The sequence below is a fragment of the Poecile atricapillus genome, chromosome 2 (assembly GCF_030490865.1).
Source record: "Poecile atricapillus isolate bPoeAtr1 chromosome 2, bPoeAtr1.hap1, whole genome shotgun sequence".
Lineage (NCBI taxonomy): Eukaryota > Metazoa > Chordata > Aves > Passeriformes > Paridae > Poecile > Poecile atricapillus.
In genome coordinates this window covers 60,010,732-60,024,267 of record NC_081250.1, presented here as the reverse complement: position 1 = coordinate 60,024,267, position 13,536 = coordinate 60,010,732, and positions in this window count along the sequence as shown.

Here is a 13,536-nt window from a genome sequence, read left to right as displayed (position 1 = left end):
AATCTTGAGAGAATCACTCTAATGGATGATTAGCTAATAGATTCATATAACCATTCAGGCACAATACTCCCTCAGAGGACTGTCTGCAGCACAAAATAAAAACTAAGCAGAACTTCCTGCCTTTAGGTGTGCAGCTATCTGTACTGATCTTTACTCCAAGGTTTTTGAATGAGTGCTGTCACCCTACTGAATCATTCTGTCCCTAAATTATTCTCCACAGATTTTTTCACTTTGGCTGTGTGTATCAGAAGCAAGGCATTCTTTGAATTGTTCTGGGAAGCAGGCAAGGACAAATGTTTCCACAAGGTTGAAATGGTCAGCTGGTCCTCTGAGCTGATTTCCTGTTTAAGTATTTAACCCACAACATAGCAAATAGGAACTCCAGGAAGGCGCATAAAAAAGCCAAACAGAATTAAATCAGTAGACTCTGCCTGCCAGCTCTGCTCCTGACCTGTGTGTATTTGGCAGAGTCTACCAAGTACAGTAGCTGAGTGCTCAGTATGAGACGTGAAACTGTGGTGTGACAAAATTCTCCCTGGATTTGAGAATGGAAGGTGCCACAATCCTATCTTCAGTTATGTTACCAGCTCATTGGGATGTCCAGAAAGGCATTCAGTCTTTCTGGGACTCAATCTCTGATGCCATTTTTGACCTTGTGACTGTGCCTGGGCCCAGAGTTATCTGTGCTAAGCCCTCAAAAATCTCAGTTTCTGCAAGGTTTCATATCCCCCCTGAAGATGAAGTCCCGTGCTCATAATTGGTCACTGCCTGGTAGTCTGCCCACTGCTTCCATCTTGCACTGCAGATGTGCATCCAAGGTGAACAGAGTGGGAGGTATCTTCAAAATTAGCATTTATCTTTCATATGTAAAACATGGAAATTAAAACTGCTCCACTTTAAAATGCACAGAACTTACTTGATTTCAGAGACAAACTCAATGGAGCCAAGTAACTGTGTTTTTGAAGCAAGGTTTAGGTAGCAGGAGGGGTGTTAGAAGGGTGGCTTCTGTGACAAGCCACTGGAAGTTGCCCTTGTGACCCTGTGGAGAAATCATGCTGGAGCAGCCTGTTCCAGAGAGACTGCACTCTGTAGAAGGGACCCACACTGGAGCAGCTCATGAAGAACTGCAGCCTTTGGGAAGGACTCATGTTGGAGAAATTTGTGGAGGACTGTTTCCTGTGGGAGGGACTCCATGCTGGAGCAAGGGAGGAATGTGAGGAGTCCTGCCTTGAGAAAGACTGAGTAGCAGAGACAATATGATGAACTGGCTGCCAGAGGAGGTAGAAAATTTGGGAGTGGAAGTGTGCATGGAAAGAGGGAAGTGGTGTAGAAAAGGCTTTTTCAGATTTGGTTTTAGTTACGTTAATCCTACTCTGATTTGATTGGAAATAAATTAAATTCATTTTCCCCAGGTCAAGCATGCTTCGCCCATGACAGTAATTGGTGAGTGATCTCCCCCTGACCTTATTTTGACCCACAAGCTTTTAATTTTATTTTCTCTCCCCTGCCCAGTGAAGAGTTGAGTGACAATGTGGTGATGGTGGGCACCTGCTTACCAGCCAGGATCAACCCACCACAAATAGAAAGGTTGAAAATAACATGCCATGGGTCTCTGAGTATTTAGGGTAATAATTGCTGTCAACATGTGGAGTCTTTGTGGTGGCCATTAGTACAGTATTTATTATTGTACTCCTATACCCTTACAGGGTGGATGAAGTGCTAGCTGGGGCAGTTCCATGTTTAAAAAGACCCAAAACATTGTACAAGGACACTGATGACCCCATTTTGAGATTTTTACCGTCAAACTGCACTGGGCACTGGATTAATCCTTAAGCAAGTTAAGAGCTCAGTTCAGCAATAACTTGAGCTGTAAATCAGCAAATAATCTCAGTGAAGTGAACAACACCATTTTGTGCTCATGGCTACACACTAAGCCAGGCAATTAATCCCACCCCTATCAGAGTACACACTGACATGCCTGGCTTTATATGCTGGGTCCAGGCTTCCCATCAGCAGCATGGTATTGTCAATCAGTGTACTCTGATGTATGACTTTTTGCTAACCCTATGAGGTGTCATTTTTATTTTTTTTTACTTTAAATTCTGTTATTTTTTCCACTCTGCCTTCTGGTTTTTGAACATTGTGAGAGCATTTCGCACATGTTTTTTGACTTTCCCAGTAACCACAAGGGTTCAAATCATGCTATTTTTGGTTATAGTGGTGGTTAAGTGAAAACTGGGGTCCCTATGCAGTTGCCCAGTTTCAAAGACTGGTTTTTTTTTAAAAAAAAACAAAAAACAAACCAACAGTAAATGCCACAAAGCCTGTGATGAGATCATGACATCTAACAATACAGGGTGTGATAGCTGTGAAAAAGGAGTTATTCTCTGTTACACTGGTAGGACATAAAATCCCAAAAATTTTTTAGGGACTACATATTTTCTTGCTCAATATTTATAACACAGTTACAACAAAATTCCCCTGTAGCTGGGGGTGGGCTGTTTCTGACCATTTGGGCATCCATATTTTCTCATTTATTTTTCACTTCCCTTCCTTCTAGCACCTACTTAGCCTGTTTCCCACATTTACATCAAGAAGACTGAAGAGTTATCAAAACTTCACCTTCCTGCCTGTCCATAACCGCATAAATTCATCTAGCCCATAAATTCAAGGCAGCAGTGTGTACATCCTGTCTGAATGTAAAGAGCTTTCTGCTTTCTGGACATGTAGATTGAGTTTTTTTTTATTTTTTATTTTTCCCCCCCCCCCTCCTGCTGGACTAAACGATGTTGAAATGCTGCCACCTTCTGATAGACACTTGAGCTGCCAGTGGGCTGCAGAAGCACATTCTCCCATTTCCTCCAGACTTGTAAGTTGATTTATACTGATCCTCAACTGCATTGCTGCAATATATAACATGACAAGTTAAACGCAGTGCCTGCCAAAAAATCTTGATAGGCTCAGCTTTTGTGCAGCGGCACTTGAAAAGACCATTACTGCTGCCATCCAACTAAAGTATGCTCAATATTTTTGACAGTGAATTATCTGAACAGCAGTTTATCTCAATGTTCACTTGGTGTTATAACAATTTAAAGATTAAAAAGATGAGAGATAAAAAAAAAAAAAAGAAAGAAAAGGAAAACCTGCTTTTGTTCCAACTACATAAATGTGGAATTACTTTTTCTGTGAATTTTAGATCCATTCTGTACTTGCTCCCAAATGCATTTCAGAGCACACACATATCAGTGGGCTGGTAATTAACATAGGTGTAGATCACATTTAGTTTTTGACATTTGTTGTCAAGATCTTAGGTCTTCAAAAATCCACCTATGGCTGTATATTCTCAGAGACAGCTTGTGTGGGATCTTCAAGGCAGTGGCTTCAAAACTGAACCAGTGAGGAACAGATCTGAGTTTCCCATCTGCCCCTCTGTAAGGCCTGTGACCTGCTCTCTCAACCTCTTTAGAAGCTATGAAATCAAGAGCTGCATGACTGCTGCACTGATACGATGCGGAGTCCCATCTCAAGAAAGCATCATTCTCACTTACTGCTTGCTTGTAGCTGTATGCTCAGGAGAGCAGACTGTATTTTCCATCACTCTATTTCTGTAGAACAGATATCACCTCTGGTTGCAATGCCAAGACTGTCCTAAGACCATTCCCAAATCTGAAAATTGACAAAAAAAGATCCTTCTGCTTATTTATGTGATCAAGTACTTGCAACTAAGTAAACTTTTCTAGCTGAAATGTATTATTTAGGAAATAAGGATTTCGGTCAACTATGATATTTTGCAAACTCTTCTAAATTTCAGCAAATTATTCTGGCTTCATAATTAAAATAATTATTGAAATAGTCAGAATATTTTGGTCCTTTTCTAAACATAAGGCTTTGATTTGTCAATCTACAGTTATTTGCTAACCTTAGTTTTCAAAGATTGTTAAAACCTCAGGAAGTTGGAGCTTTTTTTCAGTTAAGCTGAAATCCCCATCTTGTTTTTGTTTTCTGAAATGCCAGCTGAACCAAAAAGCCATGTGGTTTCCTACTGAGCACTCAAAAGTACCTTATCCGGGAGCTATCATCAACTAGTGCCTTCAAGGTAAAACACCCCCAAATGCAGAAAACTGCAAAGCAAATAATGTGAGTGGAGCAACACCACAGTATGCCCTCTCTGGTTGGTATGACATGGCCAAGAATAAAGTCAGGACGTGCCACAAGCAGCGTGGGGCAGGGAAGCTGTGTGCTGGAGACAAGGGCCTAAACCAGAAACTGCTCTGTGGACTTGTAGTGTTCCTTAAGCTGCTGCTAAGAGGTTTGTCAAACCCAAAGAGGAGGGCAAGTCCCATGTCATTTGACTTAAGTTACTTAGACAGCATCTGCACCTCTATATTTAGGGGCCCATAAATCAAGAGGAGTGGCAGATTGCTGGCCTGAGCTACCTATTATGATAGATGCCAATCACTTTGATACTTAAGACAAGAAAGTTCAGCTTCATTTAATGCTGGAAAGAGTTTCTGGTGGAGAAAAAACATTTCATGTGAGTTAAACAAAGCTCACTACACCAAACTCTGCCAGAGTGTCTTTATGAATTCATACATTAATGTTTCACTCCTCCAGCAATTGAACACCTTCTTTCCTCTACCATAAACATTACTCAGTGATGTTATAATTCATTTCACTGCTCTACTGGGTAAAACTGATCCTTTCTTCAAGCCACTTTTGGCTCATTTTCCTAAGTAGCGGGGTATTAACAGAATCATGAGCAAAACAAGACAACAAAATTTCATGTATTGGTCATATTTATGTAGCTACATTAAAAGTACACCACAGTTACCAAAACCCTGCTCTTAATGGCAGTGCAACACAGAATGATTTTTCTACATGTGAATTATCTCAATTAGACTCCATACTCTGGCCTGGAGGAAAGCTTTCAGCAAGAACTGAGCATGAGACCTGACAGCAGCTACAGAGAACTAGAGAGGAAGCAAAATCCTCTGATGCATTCTAAGAGCTGTTATGTCACCAAAAGTGAAGGCACCTGTTTGAGTACAAGAGAAAAAGATGAAAGAAAAATGAAATAAAATAAGGGAGGCATATTTATTCGAACTTCAAAAAAATTGATCTTATCATGGTATGAGTACTGGAAAATGTAGGAACTTCTGTATCCTGATCCAAATCACTGTATAATTATGTGTTCAAAATAAAAGTCAGTGATTACTGTTTCACAGATATAAAAAACATCTTGACAGCAATGAGTAGGCATGATAAAGTAGGTCAAAATTTGTATTGCTCTCTGCAGGCTGTGGCAATTCCTTGGGGTCAGTGGAGAAGGGGAGGAGACCCTTTCTGTATCAATCCTAAATAATTTCTGAATTGCATTTCAACTGCACAAACTGTGTATTTTAGAAAAATGGTAGATATCCCACTGCAAACCAGATGACATTTTAGAAATGTCATTTGACATGAGTCTTTCTTTAAGAGCGAGTTCCTACTTCTGCTAATGTCTGGGAGAAATTCCCACCCATGTCACTTAGTATTATCATATCAGCTCCACCTTCCAGACCCTTAGCCATCTTGGTACTTGGTACTTCTGACAGTGATGTATGCTGCTGTGAGCTACAGAGCTGCTCCAAACTAGTGTAAAAATTGTGCAAGAAACACCCCTGGATTTCAGAGAAACATTTTAATTAACTGTAGTCAAAGGGATCACAATCTTTCTCTTTCTTAATCTAGTCATGTTATAAATTATTCTCTACCTTACCAGTGATCAGTCTGAGTGAGTCAGAAAGAGAGGTATCACCAGGGCTTTGTGATCATCATTTTGAGCGCAGATGCCAGCCTCTGGCTGCCTCAGGGATGCTTTTTGCCCATCACCCCTCAGCAAACCTCTACAGAGCAGTTCATGTCCTTCAGGCAGTTCCTTTCTTCATGATGTGGAGACACAAATATCTTCTCCCTTTCCCCTGGTAGTTCAGATCAATACCTTGTCACTTCATTCTTCTATTGCTACTTTGCCTGCAGTGAATTTTCTGGGGTGGTTGTGTTTCTTCATCTCTTTCCTTTTTTTTTTTTTTTCTTTTTTTTTTTTTTTTAATTAGTATTTGTAGCTTATTCCTTCATTTTTCTTGCACAGCAGCCATTAGTTTCAGTTTAGCTCTCTCCTAGCTCCATATATCACTTCATTACCAGAGATTTCTTAGAAATCCACTTTAGCACTCTGAATAAAAACACAACCTGGCCTTTGATTTCTGGAAAGAGTTGTTCTATGGGATGTCAGAGTACCACAACAATGAACTGCTGTGTGATCTGCAGCTGGCCTTTGCTCAGTGCCTTGAGCAATATTAGCTCTGTTTTCTGGTTTCCCATTTGGACCCACTTTGGGTGCTGCATTTCTCAAATGCTGGAACATGTTGCTGGAGTGTAAACATTGTAATACCAAAATCAGCTGCTCCTCCATCTGTAACTATCATTTAAACATCCCATTCCCGCTATGCAAGAGGAAGAAACATTGGCAGATTTGAGGGGCATCATTAGCAATGCACAGAACTGATAAGAACGCCTTGTATATTGCAGCTAGAGGTGGGAAAGCTCTACTCCAGCGAGTTGTCCCTTCCCACAGCCATGACTTCTGCAGGTGTCAACTCACATGGTTATTTCAGCTCTGGTGTTTTGTCTTTGGTTTTTTTTTTGGTTTTTTTTTTAATTAGGACACATTGCTCTGAGAATTCATACTTAGGAAAAATGTAAATCGAAGTTACTGTGGCTTCTAAAAACCAGAAACTGAGTGGCCACCGCTCAGCACTGACCTCTGCCTTTGCTGGACATGTGTGGACCCAGAGCTACGGTCACAGGTTTGTGTGCAGAGGGACATGGTCTCATGGGCAGAGACAAACTGCAAAACAGGTTGTTCCCAGCTCTAACAGACTCTTTTCAGAAATCAGGGTGATCAATAGACCCTTGCTCCTCACTGCCTTTTCTGCACATGGAGTATGTCAATCCCTTACTACCCTTGCTTTAAGACAAAAGTTAAAATCATTCAAATCACCAAAGGATCAGGTGTTATGCTGAGGATAGCCATGAAAGTAGGTTGGGAAGTAACATCTCAAGTCAACTTTCTGACAGAAAACAGATTAAAACTGCAAATAACATTCAGGCCAAAATGTTGTCCGTATTGCCAGTAAAGAACTTTGAAAAAAAAAAAAAATTACAAAGAATATTTTAAACTTAATTTTTGTTTTAGGTGTGTAAGGGAAGAAAAGAGATATTTTTCTTTCTCAGCTTGAAAAAATGTTGCATTAAAATACTATAAGAGGCTTTTACAGTATTTCCAAATCAAACATTTTAACCCTTTCATTTGTGTAAATTTTACATAATGGAAGACTATCCTGAAACATGTGTTCTGTGTTGTAAAACTTGTTACTCCTTTTTTTTATTTGTTTATGAGTGGGTTTTAACTTAATGAAACTGAGGAGGTTCTACCAAATTTTAACTTGAACAAATAGAACTTTCACTTGAAAACTTAGGGAAAAAAATACTCGAAAGAACCGTTCATCCACGCCTATGCAAACCTTCACTCCATCCACGCTAACGAGCAAGAGGATGCCAGTATAGAAACACAGGCACTTGGCTCTAATCTGAGTCAGCATAAGAGGACAAACAGTTTTTGTGAGGAGAAGACTGCCCATGAGATATTTCTGTAGTACAAATGCCTATGCATACTAGGGTGAGCAGCAAGAATCTGGTCTGCTTATTTGAACAGCAGTAAGGTAAATACAAAAGCAATAAGATAAAATACAATTAGTTTTTCACTGCTTTCCTCCCCTCTCTTATTGAACTTTTCATTTTCTATTAAGGTCAACTGGACAGGTTTTTTTTAAACATCTATACGTTGAAATGTAAATAAAACAAAACAAGCAGGAGGCACATGAAAAGAAATGACTGCTCCTAATGAGTGTAAGTTTATACTCCGTACTACAGAGCTGACAGGAACATCCCACAGGCAGGGTCAGATGCTGAGGAGGATGTTTACAGCTCCACAGACATCAGCTGAGGGCTCAGCCTGGATGCTGAGCCTGGTTTCTAGCATGGCAGTAAGCGTCGGCACGCTGCCTTTTGGCCACTCTTCAGCATCTGCAGAGCAGAGACGCTACTGCACAGAGGTGGCTCCAATGCTTTCCCTTCTCCATCCCTCCCATGATGCAGCACCCGAAAGGCTCAAGAGGAAAGGACACGTGTGGCTGCCCTCTTCCTCCATCAGGCAGTGAGAAGGAAGGGGGAGAAAGGAGGGGGGTAAACCCTTCATCCCTATGCGTTTCTCTTTCTGCCAGCAGCTGATGGGGAGCTGCCACCAGCCTTCCCATTAGAAGTTTACAGAAAAGGTGAGCTCATCTCATTTGATTAGGACTGTCACCATCAGACAGTGTTTGCAATTAGTCCACGCCAACCTTATTCAGGCTTTGGATGCCTTTCAGCAGTGAAAAAGGGAACACTTGAGCTCCATTGAATTGGAGCGTGGCATCTGCTGCATGCTGGGGGGAGAGGTTGGGGGTCAGCGCTTGATTTTGATAAAGCGTGCCAGATTAATTGTCTTCGGTAATCCTGTTTGTCATGGTAGATGTGCAGAGAAGTCTTTGTGGCACAGCCTGACATATGGGCTGGCCGGCTGCTTGCCTATTCAGTCCCTCCCAGCACATGCTCTTCACAGTTGGCCTAGTTCCCAGCGCCTTGTTTTCCCGGGGAGCCAGCCTCCTGCGCCTATTCAGCTGGCCCCCCGCTCCACAAACAGGCTCCCTAATCTTCAGGCCTGTCTGGGCTATTCAAAGTGATTGCATGATTCAAAGAGATCAAGAAAGAGAACGGGGCGGGAGGGGTAAGCGAGAGAGGGGGAAAGAGAGCGGTGCAATTTGGAAAAGAAATAAGCAGCTATGTACTTCAGGCAGAGCTCTTCAGGAGGCTGATTATAGTCCCTCTCCAAATCTGAATCTATCGCGAAATTATACCCTGCCTCTTTTGTAAAATAAATGCTAATAAGAGGTAATTTGGACCCTGCTGATTATTAACTTCAATGGAGATGGTCTTTTTACCCCATGTTTTGTTATGAATTCTTGGATTTCTCCCCCCTGTTAGGATTCATGCTCCACAGCAAAAGAAGAAGCAAGAGAGTTAAGGAGCAGGACAAATGTGGCATGACAGAGGATAGGCGAGCATCTAGCTGGGCAGACCACTCTGGAGTTACGGAGAGACCACAAGTGGATCAGTGTCCTGAGCATGGATCCAGCACACCCATGTTCCCACAGCTTAAGTGCAGAGCCTATCCTGCAGCTGTACAGACACCTTACAACAACTTGCTTCCCCAGAGAAGAGAAGGGAGATGGTTCTAAGTTGATGGAAAAAGGAAACAGAAAGAAGTAGCTGAAACTACCCTTACCTGCATTTCTTAAGTGATATTTGATTATACAGTTAACTAAACATTCATAAATGTTACTTTAAAAGAGCTCTTAGGACACATAATGTCTAGTTTTTTTAAATGGGAGCAGCTTTGGAGAGATGCTGAGAATTCAGTATATTAGCCAAGACCTCGACTTCTACAGGTGATAACCTACGCTATTTTAAATCCCATCTTGACTTGGCTAGCATCAAATTTTCTGCCAAAGAACAATCTTCTAAGTGCATGTATAATATATCAATAGGAAAAAAACAAACCAAACCCAAAACCAACCAACCAACCAACAAACCCAGCAAAAAAATCCCCAAACAACCACCCTCCCCAATTAAAAATACAGCATAAAGCATAAATTTCCCTCACTACATTTTGCCTTTTTTATGATTCAGAAAAGCAGCAGAATGAAATGGATACTGATGAAATGTATGTCCTGTATAAACATGCAGAGGAAGCACTGTGTCTCATTCATAAACTGCCCTGACCCAGAGTATATGTACACTAGTTATTTCCTGTACCAAGAATGTTGTGGCATTAGTGTGATGTGATTTGCTTGTGCTGTATGGTCATCCGACAGATACTTACCATCGTCTGCCACATTTCAGCCTATGTTGAAGAATTCTCTAAACCTCTGCCTGATGCACTATTAAAATTTGGTATAGTGCCCTGCAAGGAAGCAACCAAAGCATTGAAGAATGACAGGGAGTATCAAAGACAATTTAAAAGACTGTCCTTTGATATATTTTTTTAAGCCAATTTTGCCTCTCTGTGCTTCTCCCATAGCGTCTTTAGCATCATCCTCTATTGCTTCCCAGAATTTTCTTATTAACGGCTTGACACTTGAGCTTAGCTTCTTCTGAGCCCTAGAACTTCCTCTCAGCAAGCTCATCACAGTCACATGATGTTTTCTGCAAAGGCTCAGCATCACCCAGATAAATTCTGTTAAACATTAAAGAGATCAGAGCTTGTTTTCCCCGTCTTCCCTGTCCTTACCATTCAGAAAATTTACCCATTCTTATATCAGCTGTCAAAATAATGTTTTAGTACAGTTTCCATCTCTGGCCCCAAGACCACATCTTAGACTGTGTTTTAAGTACAGCATCCATAAACTGCTTCAGAGGTAAGATTGCATGGGTTTGTTATTAGGGAGCAGGAATTCTACCCCCATGTCATCTCAAGTAAAGAGACGGCACATATTTATTTGACTCTTGCCTCTGTTATTTCTGCTGCTGCTGCTCTCACTGAGCTTCATTTCACCTACTTCCCTGCATATTGAAATAAATATTGTGTTGTAATTACAATTAAAGGAATGTAAGACAACCAACATCTCTTAAGTGCCCTCATCCAGGTGGGGGTGTAGCCTGAATAAGAGCCATTGAACAGAATTAACATCTTCTGTTCAAAACAGTGTTTTCTTACTGCTCCTGCTAGACAATTCATTTTTCAGACTAATAAAAAAGTTAATTTCTGAGACTACTCTTCTTCTAGTAGGGACCAGCATAGACAAATGATCTAGACAGGCACAGCAAACTGAAATTGCCATTGATGAGGGTTGATGAGTCAAAAGCAGGCATATCTTCTGATGACATGAAGCCTTTGAAGCCATTAGGCTTTTGCTGGGTGTGTGCTGAAGAAGAGTGGTGGCATGCTCAAGTCAGCCATCTCATTTTTAACCATTGTTTTATCATCGTAGCAGGATAGATCAATTTACTTTTGCAACAGTGTTGGTTATGTCCCTTAGAGATATACAATTCTTCATCTTTGAAGACTGCCATTTTTATGGTCAAATGAAAAAAAGGATTTTTGTAACTCTGAATTTATTTGTTAATATATCGGAAACAGTATAGGTTTTTCCCCATAAACAAAGCTTCAGAAATTCTATTTGTTGCAGACAGATCTAATGGAAAAAGGAGAAGCATTCCAAGTATTAATATTCAAGGCAAGTATTTTCCAATTCCCTGAGAAATTGAAAGTTTCATCCATCCTTGGAAAAATATCCTGATCTAAGATACGTTCATAAAGACAACCATCAGAGAAATGAGCAGAACCTCAAAATTTGGTTTCAATACTTCACACCAACAAGTTCTTTCAGGAGATAAAGTTTTACATGGCTGTCATGTCAATTTTCTTCCATAACATCTGAGAAGTATGAGAAAAAATATCAGTAAATAATCCAAATTGAATTGCTGTCGTTCAGAATTTGAGTTAATGTGAAGTGGTCACAGCACCAGCCTTCCAGAGTTCAAGAAACATTTGGATAATGCTCTCAGGCACATGGTGTGATTTGTGGGGTGGTCTGGTGCAGGACTAGGAGAGATTTTTTTTTTTCAATGTTCTTTGTGCGTCCCTTCCAGCTCAGGATAGTCTAGGGAATTTTAGCTATTCAAATTATTCCAGTTACATTTTAAATAGAAGAGAGTAATTTAAGGAATACATTAAGACTCTCTTAAGAAAGAAGGAGGAATCTTCTTTCCTCCAGTGTCTCTGTAAGTTGGCCATGGGCAGGTGACAGCAACAAATAGGAATTTCTAATATCAGCTATCCCTGGTGCACTTACATCTCCCTTTTCCTCTTGTTTAAATCCACAAAGATTTATGAGGGATGAAACACTTTCTTGCTTTAGGGATAGTTTGAAGGATTTCAGTATTTTTGGCAACCAAATGCACAGTGAGAGATTCTTCGAAGATTAAAATAAAGTGAAAACTGGGACTTTCCTTGTGAATTTAGTAAAATCCTTTAAATATATTTTGAGTAACGCTTGCCGTGTATTTTAATGGAATCCAAGGGCTAACTTCTGACTTAGTGTGTGACCTAGTACAACTCACAAAGAAAAGAGCAGGGAAGGCAGGGAATGAGTTCATCAGTGCCCTCTAACTTACAAGTTAAAGCCAAATGTGCAACATTAACAGACGTAAAGGTGCTATATTGAGATATGTTTCAGGGCATTAAGCAGCTCTTGGAAGAAGATTTTTGGTTTGGATGAGGTCACCTCTCAAAAAAAAGTTGTTCTCAGTGGATAAGTCATAAAGAGGGACACTCATGCCATCTTCTTAATAATACCATTCTCCTTCTGATACCTTTTGCAAAATTAATTTTTTATTGATACTGGGAATAAACTAAATTCCAGATCCTTCCTGGGTTCTTGGGTTTATTAGTTACCAAAGCCATCAAAAAACTGTAGTTGAACTAATGAAGACATGCATGTCATTATGTTGTATGACACAGTCACATGGTAGTAAATTAAAAACTGTAACATGAATGCAGTGAAAGGTCATTGACATAACAAGAGCCTCATATTACTAGAGACACAGCTATTGTTTTCCTATTTTCTCAGTACATGTCTACAATTCCATTTCTTTGGAGTCTTTGAAAAACCCAAAAGTAAAAAACGGGAATTTAAATAAATCAAGTGACTACATATTACGTTACCTCTTTTTCTTTTTGACATTAATACTTAAGTACCACGCCAAAGAAAAACCAAAATGATATTTCAGCCTTATGACAACTACATCAGTTGCCTGACATCAGTGAAGGTATGAACTAGTCATTTGCATCATAAAGTCCCCAATGAAGGCACAAATAACTCCCTGTATTATAAACAGATTATACTTTCTGTATCTTCATGAAAACAACATAATGTTTTATATTAATTATGTGTATTTTGTATTTTCACAAGAAGAAATAAATTTGGACTGACCCAATTCTTCATTACTGTGAATCTATATCCCTATGAGTAGCCAAGAGATGTGCTGCTATCCTGATTTAGGAGCATTTAGTACATTCCCACTTTGAAGACTGAGTATATTTCTGTATCTTATTGTACCACACTCGTAAGGTCTTGTATGGAGTTGGGTAATGAAACAAAGAGAACTAAAGTAGGACAATCAGAGCAGAAGAGAAGCTTTTGCTAAGCAGGGAACGTCCTTTCATTTGTATCACTCACAAGATTATTGAGTTAAAGAATAAATTAATCTCAGCACATTGTTTTACATTCTAGTTCATACCTCCATTTTAAGGTCAAAAAGGTATCAGTCATCTTACTGAACATGTCAGGAGTGAGAGCAAGTCCAGGGCTGTAAGGACACTTACCTTTGACAAAT